Consider the following 13,353-nt stretch of genomic DNA (forward strand, 5'->3'; position numbering starts at 1 on the left):
GTGGAAACCACTTCAAACAAGTTCCCCAGAGACAAAAGGCTAGCCAACATTGGAGCCAGGTGTCGTCAACATCAGATGGACAGTCACCTGGTTAAGTGGCCATTCTTTGGAAGGAAAAAGAGTGTGAGCAAGAAATTTATATTTTGGCCAAGGAACAGCTGGAAGTTGTCGTCCCCACAGACGTCCTGTCCCCTGAACCCCAGCTGGAGATGATTTTCCAAAGGAAAATAGACGTATAAGGAAAGAGGAACAGAGGCCCCCAAATCTTCTCTCCCTTCATCTCTCCTCACAGCATCAACAACACTTGAAAGACAAAGGAAGCATCATTGGACTGGGGAGGGATCCTGGTTGAAAGATTCAGCCAGTCAGACTGCAAAAGCATGTGGCGAGAGAGACATTTTGCTTTGAATTCACTTAGCTTGTTAAGTATTTGTTTTACCTTTTATTTCTTTGTAGCCAGTTCTGACTTTTATGCCTCATTACTTGTAGTCACTTAAAAGATATCATCTGTACTTAATAAAATTGTTTTAGTGTTTTATCTAAACCAGTGTGTTTGGTTGAAGGGTTTGGGAACCTCCACTGGAGATAACGGGTTGTGCGAATCATTTCCTGTTAATGAAGTGATGGACTTTCCATGAGCTTGCATTGTCCAGAGAAGGAGAGAGCTGGGCAGTACAGGATGCACATTTCTGGGGACAAGTCTGGGACTGGGAATTTGCTGGTGTCGCTTGGTTATATAATTCAGGAGTGACTGGCTGTTGCACTCTTGCAGGATAGCTGGGAGTAATGTAGATGCTGGAGGCTGGGTGTGAGGATGCCAGGAGTGGTAAGGCTCACAGCGAAGCAGTGTAAAAGGCACCCCAGGTTGGAGAACTGAGGGGACACAGAATGGACCATTGAACAGCTGTACTTAGGGTAATGTCCATGTATGGCTCCCAGAAGCAGCTGGGCTGCCTGGACTGGAAGGGCAGGTTAAGGATGGAATGGTGACTGCTGAGCCCAGTGCGGAGCTAAGTACCCTGATCTCGGCAGGCCCTCTAGCAAGTAATGCCATCCCTGAGCACCAAGGCTGGGAGCAACCAAAGATGGACCAAGAGCCTGACTCCATCTTTCTTTCTAAAACCTCATGACTGGGTCTGACTTGCGCTTCGTGGACACGTAGGGCTGCTGAGACTGGTGCAGTGCCTCTGCTGGCGGGGCTCAGGCTGCCGTTCCAGGGCCAGTAGAACCGCCGTGGCGGGATGGGGAGACACACCTCATACATGTAACCTCTGAGTAGGCGGGTGGCTCTCCTCGATTGTCTGGGGAGGGATAGCTCAGTGGCTTGAGCATTGGCCTGCTAAACCCAGGGTTGTGAGTTCAATCCTTGAGGGGGCCACTTAGGGATCTGGGGCAAAATCAGCACTTGGTCCTGCTAGTGAAGGCAGGGGCTGGACTCGATGACCCTTTGGGGTCCCTTCCAGTTCTAGGAGATGGGTATATCTCCAGTATTAAATTTCTTCTGGCCCCTTGTCCCCAGGGGTCAGAGGCTCCTGTCTCATCTGCCACGTTCTGCTCTGTGAGTTTATCCTGGCTTCTGCATGCGTTGGGAGGGATGCCCCGTCTCTGGGGAACACGGCTTGAAAGAGGAAGTGGAACCACTGCTGCCTCCCTTCCCTTCCTATGGAGACTCCTTGTGAAGCAGGGCGAGGAGCTAGACACCTGCTGGTGGTTAAAAGTGGACTCCTCTCCAGATCTGTCACGGGGACTCCAGCTCCCTCCCAGCTGCGATAGGAGCCGGAGCTAAACCTGCTTCTGGAGGCTGCTGAGCTTAATATTCCTTCCCTTGTTGAGGCCTTTTCCTGCCTACGGGCCCGCGTACCTGTACAAACAGGTGCAGTTTGTGCCCGTCAGTGCAGTGTGAATGGCATAGTTCTGAAATGAATGCCAGCACCTCTGACTCGGCACGTATGAGGCCAGCCATTAAGGGGGAACAAGACTCAGCCATTTACTAGGGGGTTTATCTGTGTGTCCCCAGCTTCCAGTGTCTTGGAGGCCTCTGGAGACTTCATAACAAAATCAATAGGCATTTGCCACGTTATCTGGAGAGGCTCACGGCCGAGAGTGCCAACCTCAGGGCACAAACCCCAAATTGGTTGTGTTCTACGCTTAGCTTTCACAACCAAGTAACACGTGTGAATTCCTCAAGCACTAGAATGGCCTTGCCATGGAGTCAGACAGTCCCCTTGGGCACTCCAGTCTGTCTTGCCACCCAAGTGAGCCTGTCTTTGTGGTAGATGTTCCCTTTGAATATTGTTCTGATATTATATGTAGGCTACTCCCAGTCCCAAAGGACCAGTTACTTGCCCCAAATCAATTACACCTCAGATCTCTCACTAGAGTCAACATTTGTAGCCAGACCTGAAGTAAACTAATTAAAGATTTATTGACTAAGGAAAATAAATGTTACTTAGAAGGTTAAAGCAGGTGAACGTACGTATACACACAGGTGAGTTAGTCTTGGGTTTCACAAGATAATGGAAGCTGCTCTAATATGCAAGATGTCTGTCCTTTAGGGCTAAGGTCCCTTGCTTAAGATTATAAATATCACTGTCTCTCCAAATTCCAAACGGCACCGTAGTCATGTTTATTCTAGTCAGGGATTTTTATTCCCTTCCTCTGGAGTTCAATCTCATGGAACAAGTGTCAGTGCCTGTCTCCTCTTCATGGTGTGTGTGTGTGGACAATCAACAGTCTTTGGCCTTTGTTTCACAACGGCTCGTTTGGTTTCAGTGGGCCCTTGTGTGCAGGACCAGCACTTCACAATAATTCATGCTGCTTTCCTGTTTGGTGAGCTACACAGGGATAGAGGTTTGCAATGCAAACACTCAATGTAACTTTAGACCATGGGCTGCAGATATTATAAGCGAGATCAATACATGCAGCATCCCACAAGCATTTCATGTAGTCTAAACTAGGGCTGTCCAGCGATTAAAAAAATTAATCACGCAATTAATCGCGCTGTTAATAATAGAATACCATTTATTTAAATAGGTTTTGTTTTCTACATTTTTCAAATATTGATTTCAATTACAACACAATACAAAATGTACAGTGCTCACTTTATATTAATTTTTGATTTTAAGTATTTGCACTGTAAAAAAAACCAAAGAAATAGTATTTTTGAATTCACCTAATACAAGTACTGTAGTGCAATCTTTATCATGAAAGTTGAACTTAAAAATGTGGAATTATGTACAAAAAACCTGCATTCAAAAATAAAACAATGTAAAATTTTAGAGCCTGTAAGTCCACTGAGTCCTACTTCTTGTTCAGCCAATCGCTCAGACAAACAAGTTCACATTTTCAGGAGATAATGCTGCCCACTTCTTGTTTACAATGTCACCTGAAAGTGAGAAGAGGTGTTCGCATGGCACTGTTGTAGCCGGCGTTGCAAGATATTTACATGCCAGACCCGCTAAAGATTCATATGTCCCTTCGTGCTTCGGCCACCATTCCAGAAGACATGCAACTACACTGATGATGGGTTCTGCTCAAATACGATCCAAAGCAGTGCGGGCTGATACATGTTCATTTTCAGCAACTGAGTCAGATGCCACCAGCAGAAGGTTGATTTTCTTTTTCGGTAGTTCGGGTTCTGTAGTTTCTTCATTGGAGTGTTGCTCTTTTAAGACTTCTGAAAGCATGCTCCACACCTCGTCCCTCTCAGATTTTGGAAGGCACTTCAGATTTTTAACCCTTGGGGTGAGTGCTGTAGCTATCCTTAGAAATCTCACATTGGTACCTTCTTTGTGTTTTGTGAAATCTGCAGTGAAAATGTTCTTAAAATGAACAACATGTGCGGGGTCATCATCCGAGACTGCTATAACATGAAATATAGGGGAGAATGGGAGTAAAACAGAGTAGGAGACATACTCCCCCCTCCCCCTCCCCGAGGAGTTCAGTCACAAATTTAATTAACACATTTTTTTAATGAGCGTCATCAGCATGGAAGCATGTCCTCTGCATTTATGCAGTTATGTAACAAAAAAAATTCTACATTTGTAAATTGCACTTTCACGACAAAGATTGCACTACACTACTTGTATGGGGTAAATTGAAAAATATTATTTCTTCATCATTTTTACAGTGCAAATGTTTGTAGTAAAAATATACACTTTGATTTCAATTACAGCACAGAATACAATATATGAAAACACAGAAAAACATCCAAAATATTTAATAAATTTCAACTGGTATTCTATTTAACAGTGCGATTAAAACTGCGATTAATCACGATTAATTTTTTTTAGTTAATTGTGTGAGTTAACTGCAATTAATCAACAGCCTTAGTCTAAACACATTCAACTTCACGTGGGTTTTAACAGTGCTAGTGCACAGGTGAGCCAGACTGGTTTCCAGCTATCTGGAATTGCTGGCTGGTGATACAATCCACGTCTGTGTCCAGTGAGGCCTAGAGGCCATGGCTGGAGCTGGCACCTGGTCTGCCAGCGTCTCAGCATTGATTTTAACCACGCTGAGGAACCAGCCATGCTTTAACCATCTCATTTACTGCTGGTGTGAAGACCTGGCAGCGGACATGAGCCTGGAGAAGCTAATGAAGAGACCGATGCTGCAGCTCCCTAGTGGAGTCTCGCTCTATCGCTTCTTCAGCTGTTGGAGTCAGACTTCAGATGGGATTGTGGCGATTGTCTGGAAGCATCCGGGTCACAGGGCTGCTTGAGGCTGGCGGAGGTGGGGGGCCCCTGTGCTCTGTTCTTTCCCAGCTGCTGCAATTGCCTCCTAGCCGCACTGGTTGCATGGTGCTCCTTCCCCTCCTGGGCTTGCCTTCTCCCTTAGGCAAAGGGGGCTCTGGCTCCTGGGCTCCTCAGGGAGCAGGAAACCCTGTGTCGTGGCCAGCTGAGCACCTGGCTCTGGGACTCTGCCCGTGTCAGCACAGCTCTGGGTTTGTTAGTTAACTTGGGCTCCCTCTCCCAGCTGCATCTGCGGCAGCAGCACAGAGACTAGCAGGTCAGTCGTGGCTCTGGACTAATGGGCTCCGCTTCCCTTTGCTTAGTGCCCAGCGCTCCGCAGGCGCTGCCCCAGACTGGTGTGAATGAGCCGTGAGCCCAGGCTCAACTGGGGGCTGGCTCCTCTCCTGTGCGTCTCCCTTGCAGGTGGGACAATAGCTGATAGGCCGAGTGTTCCTGCCACTGGAAGTTCCCCTGCAGAGAGTCCTGGACTCCGGACGGGCCAGGTGACCCGTCACGCTCTGACGTCCTGACAGTTGGCTCTGAAGCTTCTAGATCGTGTTCTGAATAATGCAAGAGCTTAACTGGGCCAGCGCATTGGTACCAGCGGCAGCGTCTTCCTTGGAGTCTGTAGCTTCCATAAGGAAAGTCTCTGCCCCTCTCAAAGCAGCCTGGTCTGAGGAGCCATAAACAGGGGTTTGCAGCCGCCCAGGACCAGCCAGTTCTGTATTGATTAAATGGAGGGGTGAATTGAATGCTGCTTTGGCAGCCGGATACTGTGCAGTGCCTGCTGGGTACATAGATGGAGAGCACGGGGAGGCAGCTGCTGGCTGCAATAGACCAGACTGCGTCCCCCCTCCCCCCCGGACCTGTGCTTTGTTTCCAAGGGACGCACCCCCGCTCTGCAGGGCGGTGGGGGTGGAGGGATGCAAGGCAAAGCTCTCAGAGCCGTTCAGAATTGTGTGCCGTGGCTCTGTGCAGTGGGGATGTTGGCAAATAGCTTCTGGGGGGCGGCAGGACCTGAACGGGACCCAGCTGGGTGAGACTCCAGCTCGCTGGGCGAGTGATGGTGATGCTTTAAATGCCCACAGCAGGAGCAGGCCTGCCCAGGCTCTAGATTGAGCATGACCAGAGCAGGGCTAGTGTCCTTGCTGGAAAGCTAAGAAACGCCGGGGATGCTGGGAAAGGAAGGAGGGGTGATGCCTTGGCACTGCTAAGGAGCCGACCCTGGCAGGGGTGCTTGGAAGCTGACCCAGAGTTGCTGATCTGGGATCTGAGACTCTGGCTCGGCGGCTTTGCTGTAGGCTGTTAGAGCAATGACACTCGATCACTAGAGCCCAGCGTCCATCAAATGCTTAGGGACTCAGCGGGCGAGCAGCGCCGGCTGGTGGCTGACACCTCCTGGGAGCCAAGCAAAGTCTCTGAACAGGGCAGAGGGACTGTAAGGCCCGAGATCTTTTTCGGCAGCCATGTTAGGAAAGTCACATCCTCACATTCCCTCTAAATTCTATCCAGTCAACGAAATGTCGGGCTGTTAAGATCAACTTCTGCACAATATGCCAGCAGGGTGAGCATCCCCGGACGACCTGATCCTGCCAGGCCACCAGGAAGAGTTTGTCTGATTACTGGGAGTGGTGAGCATTGAATGCTCAGTGTGTGCAGTCTGGTTTGGGGATTGTTAATAAATAGAGGTTAAGAATATTACTGTGTAAGGCTCTTTCACTGGTAAAAGGCCCCACAAACCCGCAGAAGATTATGCCCCGAGCCCGGGGAATTGGGTAAGGACGGGTACTTGAACGAGCCAGGTTAAGCTCTGAGCCCTAGGAGCTGGGTATGGGTGGGTGCCTGAATGAACGGGGTTACGCCCTGAGCCCATGGCAGGGTAAAGGCAGGGGCCCTACGGCCTGCAGGTTACAGAACATGAAGTTGGGAGATGTTCAGAGCACGTTGGATGAGGGTCACAGGCCTTGGCAGACTCTAGCCAGAGTTCAGCTGGCCAGAGTACCGGGCTGGCCCTGCCACGGGAACCCCTCTGCCAAAGCCGCCGTCGTTACCATTCACCACCTAACGCTCGGCTGGGTCACGTGACTTACGCCTGGCTGGAAACGGGGGAACGAAAGGACCCTGCCGCAGGAGGCCGCACTGGTGCTGGAGGTGCATGGGTGACCTGGCCTCTCCTCCGGCCTCGAGAGAGGTCAGAGATGAAGTGAGTTTGTTGATCTTTCTAGTCCCTTGTGGATTTTTGCCCCAAATCACAGCGAGAGGCTTGGGGGGCATGGGAGGGGGGAGATATTTTGCCTGGAGGGGGGAGGCGGCTCTGGGGGCCGGTTTGCCTGGAGGGGGGAGGCGTCTCTGGGGGCCGGTTTGCCCGGGGGCGGTGGTGCCTGGAGGGGGCTGGTTTGCCCAGGGGAGGCGGCGGCAGCGGCTCTGGGGGCTGGTTTGCCCGGGGAAGGTGGCTGGAGGGGGCCGGTTTGCCTGGGGGAGGCAGCGGCTGGAGGGAACCGGTTTGCCCAGGGGAGGCGGCGGCTCTGGGGGCCGGTTTGCCCAGGGTAGGCAGCTCTGGGGGCTGGTTTGCCCGGGGGTGGTGGCTGCAGGGGCAGGTTTGCCCGGGGTAGGTGACTCTGGGATCCATTTGCTCTGGGGTTCTGAGGCCCCTCCCCCTCCGGTGTCTCCCAAGAGCCAGTTCACGAGCTGTGGGCCAGTCGCTGAGACGTCTCCACCTGCTGCACGTCCAGGCCCGGCCTTTGGGGATGATGGTTCCATGGTCTCGGTGGGATGTAGCCTGGGGAGCTCATGGGCACTCAGGCTGAGGCACCCTCAGGTAGCCTAGGCCAACCCCACGGAGAGTGGTGAAGACGAGACCCGAGTCTGACCCAGTGTCCGGAGGGAGCAGTGCAGGCAGCTGAGCCGGGTAGGGGGGGTATGTTGCTCTGAGCCACGGGAGCTGGTCTCGGGTTTCTTAGGCTATTGCGTGTGTTTCTGATCCCTGCTGGAGATGTGCCTTGTGGACTCCTCTCCTCCTGCTGGAAGCGGGTTCTGGGGCTGGTGACTCCATGAGGCTGTGGGAACCACTGGCCAGCGAGACCCTGGCTGTGTGCTTGCAGCGTGTGAGGCTGTGGGAGCAGGCGCTCTGCAGTGCGATGTGCTAGCGAGTCCAGGCTGGCTCAGACTCTGGGGGCAGGACTCTGGCTGCCTGCCTGGCCCAGCTCTCCAGACCCACGTGGTAAGAGCTGCTTGGCCACAGGCTCTGACCTCTGCTCCTCCAGCCCACCCCAAGGAGGCTCCAGTCGCAAGGGACTCGGTGAAACACTCAGTGTCCTGCCAGAATTAAGGGGGATTTAGTAAGGGAGCCATAAATTATTGAATAGAGGTGGTTATAAACAAATGAAATATGGCCTGCACTGCCAAGGGAGCTGCGTTTACCGCACCAGGCAGGCTCCGGACACCCATAAATCCCCCCAAAACGTGGGTTGTGCTGTCAGCTCTCGTTTCTCTCCAACAGGCCAGTTGAGATTTATGGGCGTGTGGAGAAGATCTTGTTGTTTAAGAAACATGCTGGGACTAACGACTGCCCGGGCAGGGCGACTGGCGGAGAGGCAGAGGCTGGGGCAGGGCTCCTGGGGGTCAGTCCCAGTCACTCGCATCAGCCTGAGAATCTCCGCAAGGTGCGGGACGCAGCACAGCCGGAGCCCCCGGGCCAGGGCCCTGCTCCGCGGGATGTGCGTTCGCTGGCCCTGGCTGCTGTATTCCGCCTGCGCGGCACGGCACCGCTTGCCTCGCAGGGCCCTCGGGTGGCTGCGGCTGCTGGGCAGGAGGGATGCGGAGGTGGGGGGCAGAGATGGGGCCTCACCACTGGCCTCTCCCATTCAGCCGGCAGCTCCTCAGCACCTTGCGCCCCCACCCCAGTCAAGGAGCTGCTGTCTCCTGGCAGGGAAATAGGGGAGGGAGGGGGCAGGAGGCGCCTCTGGCTGCCCCTCACTGGCCCCACAGCAGCCCCGGTGGCCGTGAGGATCAGCCCCTGGCCCATGGGGACGGGGTGTGGGGCTGGGCTGAGGGAACGGGCCAGGCCCTGCGGGGCAATCGGCTGTAGCTGAGCGTCCCAGCGATGCGGGCCCCAAACCTCCCCCTTGCAGCCCTCTCCCAGCCTCATGGCAGGGCTGTCGTCCCCAGGGTACAGAGCGGGAGCTGGGGTCCAGGGAGACTCAACGAGGGTCCTGTGGGGAGCTGGTGGTGAAGCCAGGACCTGACTTGCTGAGGATGAGGAGGGCTGGCTGGGCCATGAGGAAAACACGTTGACGTTTCAGAACTGGTTTTCATTGCAGCGCGGAGCAAACCGGAGCCCTTGTGATGTTTTTCACAAACGGAGGCGCCCCCAGACTAGCCAATAGCCCAGGGGTTCAGACACTTCCCCGCCCCGTCTCATCTCTTGTGATCTGTGCCGAATTGGTCAGATCAGGGACTCGACCCTGGGTCTCCCCTATCCCAGGTGTGTGCCCCGAGCACTGGGCTAGGAACTAGTCTGGGGGATCCCTCTTGTCGGAATCCGAAATTCCATCCTGCGCTTGAGAAACCTTCCAGAAGATGAGTTTCCTTGAAACTGACACGCTTCCGCCAAGAGTTTTGGTGGCGACAAATAGGCATTTTCTGATAGAGGAAATTTTCTAATGACGTGGGTTTTTTTCTATTTCCAAGCCCTGCTCTCCTGCCACCACCACAGGCCCCTCTCCCCTTTTGTCCTCTCTCACTGGGTGTGTTGACCCTGGAGCAGCAGCCAAGCAATTGTGTTGACTGTGAAGGCCCCTGTGTGAGGAAGTGGGAATGTTCTGGCTGTGTTCTGTGAATGCTGAGTGGGGAGTGTTGACCTGGGAAGGTTGCCGGGGAGTTTTGCTGGGACTGGCTGCACTGGGGAAGGGAGGATACCTGAGCATGTAACCTGAGAACCCAGGAGGGGGTTGAAGGCCAGGTAACACCTCTGCCCAGGACACTGGACAAAGGACAAAGGCTTTTTCTCCAACAGGGAGGAGCCGGTGGGAGGCTGGAGTGAGTCTGAGTTTCAAGCTGGCTGGGAAATGGAGGGGCACCCGACGGGGCTTGGGCTTCCCAATGGGGCTGTGGCCTCCCTGGGGCCCCAGATGGACCTAACTAAAGGGGGTCCTGCTGTCTGTACCAGCAAGACCTGTCTTGGACTGTGTTCCTGTCATCGAATAAACCTCTGTTTTACTGGCTGGCTGAGAGTCGCGTCTGACTGCAAGGTGGGGGTGCAGGACCCTCTGGCTTCCCCAGGACCCCGCCGGGGCGGGCTCGCTGTGGGAAGCGCACGGAGGGGCAGAGGATGCTGAATGCTCCAAGGAGAGACCCAGGAGGTGAAGCCGTGTGAGCTTCTTGCCCTGAACAAGTCTGCTCCAAGAGAGAGGAGGCTCCCCAAAGTCCTGACTGGCTTGGTGGGGAGCAGTTCCAGAGCATCGCCCGGGACTCCGTGACACCCTGCATGCCAATAGTGCTGTACAAATCACTATTAGCAGCTAATTTTCAGTTACCCTTCGCTGTCCCAGAATACCTTGCATTTCTCCTTTTCTGTTGCTTGGCTACCCCCAGCTTTGGCCTCTACATTTCACCGTACGGTCACGGATACAGATGAAATCCATATTTTTATTACATTTTAAAGAGCATAATTGCTTCATATCTTGTATGGAAATGGGTATGACAGATGTCAAATTAAATCATAGGCCCATCATTTATTTATAGATGATTATATTAAAGATATATTAATATAGCCTTAGGCTTTATGGAATTATACACAATAAAAATATATTAAGCCTTATTGGCCAATATTTTTCCAATCCTGTCAGGTTTTTACAGCCACTTATTCAATCGAGACCCCCCTGCAGCTCCCCTAATAGAGCTGGAAGGTATTGACCAGGCAATTGGAAAACACTTGAGAACTTTGATCTTGCTGTGATTAGATTGTATCGCTCCTTAGCTTTATGAAGGGTCCTGTGCCAGGTGCTTTGAAATGAGCGGACGGTAGCTTAGAACGTGCGTGGTTAAATCTAGGTCAACAGAGAAGGTTAAGTACCAGAGCAGAGCGTGCGAGCCCAGCTGTTGTTTCACTGCTTGGTCAGGATTATTGCAGGGCTAAACCAGGATTAGGTTATTGTGAAACAAGGCTAAGATTTCTAATGATGAGGTGGGGGCTGAGCTGAGGGGTTTGCTGTAGGCCAGATGCTCTGTGTCAGGAGAAGGCGATTCTCAACATCCCGACCGTGCTTTCCTTTGCTTCAGTTGGCTTCCTGCTGCCCGCCCGGCCTGCAGAATCCAGGGCAAGTCCTCCATTTCCTTTCCCTAGTGCGAGAGAATCTCCAGCATGTTTCATATGGTGGGAATGCCTGTCATGGACCACCCCAGCAGTGCCTGAGGTGCTGCATGAACACAGAACACAGACTCGGCCCCTGCCCCCAAATGCTAACGATCTGAACCAGCCTGCGAGCTCTCCGGGCCGCGGTACGGGGTGCTGGTTGGCTTTAGACTCCCGTGCCTGCCATGTATTTCCTGTTGTAGCCCCTTTGCAACTAGTGCTGCTCCCAAAGCCGGTGGGCAGGTTCCCTGCCTCGGAGCGTAACCACCCCCAGATGTGCTGAATCACAAGCGCGGCACGTGTGTGCTGGCTGCTGCCTGAGGCCCCAGGGGGGTAGACGGGCCAAACCAACCCAAGCAGCAGTGACAGATGTGGCAGTTTCCTCCTCCATGACAGGGCTGGCTGGGCCAATCTGAGGAGTGGCTTTGGACGTGACGCACAGGGCTTGGCTTGGCACCTAAGCAGAGTCAGCCACCCTAGGGAGCTGCCTGGAGTTCCATGGCTAGCACGGCCCGTGGGCTGTTTGCAATATCTCTGGTGAGCAGGGAGAGTGCTCTGCCCTTCTCGGGAAAGGTTGCTGAGCAGAGTCTTGTGCTGGCTGGTGGGGCTATAACGTGTCCCTGTGAATTAAACTGCCCTTCGCCGTCCCATGCCAGCCTAGGCAGTGGTGACTCTGGTGGGGTTTCTCTCCTGTGTGCGCAGACCAGCTCTGGGCGGGGGCTGGCTTTGGGTGGGGTTCAGAGCTCAGCTGTCGATGTGGCTGCCCTGTGCTTTGGAGGCATAAAAGCAATGCTCCAAATCGTGCTGTCCAGGCTGATCTGTAGTGTGAGCAAACCGAGCCCTGGCAAAGCGCCACTTTCTGGAGACTCATACCCTGGCTTCCAGCCTCACTTGAATGCCGCAGAAGGGCCTTTGGCGTGCAAGAAGCTGCCTTCTCCTGGGTACCAGGAGTGTTAATGACGTTTAAGTAGGGCTGTAAGATCCCAGTCAGGGCGGGAGCCCTATTTAATATGCACCGTACCAGCAGAGAAAGCCCGGGCCGCTGACAGAGGTCAGCGAGAGAAAGACGCGTGGGAGACGGGCTCTGCTCTGCGGAGGGCACTGCTGCCTGCAGAACAAGTCTACGCTGTGCAGAGCACGAGCGATGGTGTTTCCACTCTAGGAGGGAGGGTCATTAGTTACACTGATTGTAGGAGACAAGCAGCAGGCAATAGATGCACAAGTCGCCCCTTCCCTGGAGTTAGGTACGAGACTTTCTGATATTTTATGAACACCCAGCAGCCTCACTACGAGAGCCAGAACAAAAGCCTAATCTTAGGGGACGTTAATAAATTATAACATATTAGGCACTGTCAGCGGTAGCCCTGGACTCTTAAATTTTGTTCTAATTAGAGCATTGCTTTCCCTGTCTCAGCACTTTTCCCCTCTGCTGGGTATCGATCCGTTCTCTGTGGGGATCTGACCAACTGTTGACAATTTATGGTAACATAAAGCTAGTACCTCTTGCAGCAAAAGCACAGCTTTTAATAAAAACCGCGGCCACCAGCCTCCTAGAGGCAGCCTGGCCTGATTATGGAATGGATTTAGCAGTTAAGGCGCACCCGTGCCGCTAGGCATTTTGCACATAGGGATTTTTATTGTAACACCGAGTCTTTCAATTGTCGGAGTATTGCATAAATGTCTAGGTACCTAATTGAAGCTACAGGGGCCAATGGAAACCAGTGAGAGCTATTGGCCCCTCCACTGGCTCAGGATGCTCACATCTTCTCTTGACAGTTAATTGGGGCCTCAGTAGGGCCTGTATGATCATGTCCCTGATAAAATCATTGTCTCCTCCCGGCAGAGAAACATTTGTGTGCAGCTTTTTTATTAGGTACAGAAAGGAGACAGATAATATTTGGGAGATAGGATCCTCTCCTATTAATATTTGAATGTGGCTGAGCTCCATGCTGAGAAGAGCAGCACTCCTCTAGGGTCGCTGCGGTCTGGAGCACAAGTACATTCGTACAGAGATTTGCCATGCTATCGCCTCCATCTGTGCATTGGAGAAATCTCTAATTTAGGGTTGAAAAGGCCTCGCTCTGTATCTGTGCTGGAAGGAAGCTGGTGGTTGGTTTTATTCATTGAACTGCAAAGGAGGTTGTAGAAACTCGGTGAAAATGGCAGGTTCTTAGGGCTCCACTCCATGCCAGCCCCATGCCCTTCGCTATGGGATTCATCGCTTCCCCCTTCTGTCTGTCTCTGGTACGTGTGTGCTCAGGAGCTGAA

The sequence above is a fragment of the Mauremys mutica genome, chromosome 11 (genome assembly GCF_020497125.1).
Source record: "Mauremys mutica isolate MM-2020 ecotype Southern chromosome 11, ASM2049712v1, whole genome shotgun sequence".
NCBI lineage: Eukaryota > Metazoa > Chordata > Testudines > Geoemydidae > Mauremys > Mauremys mutica.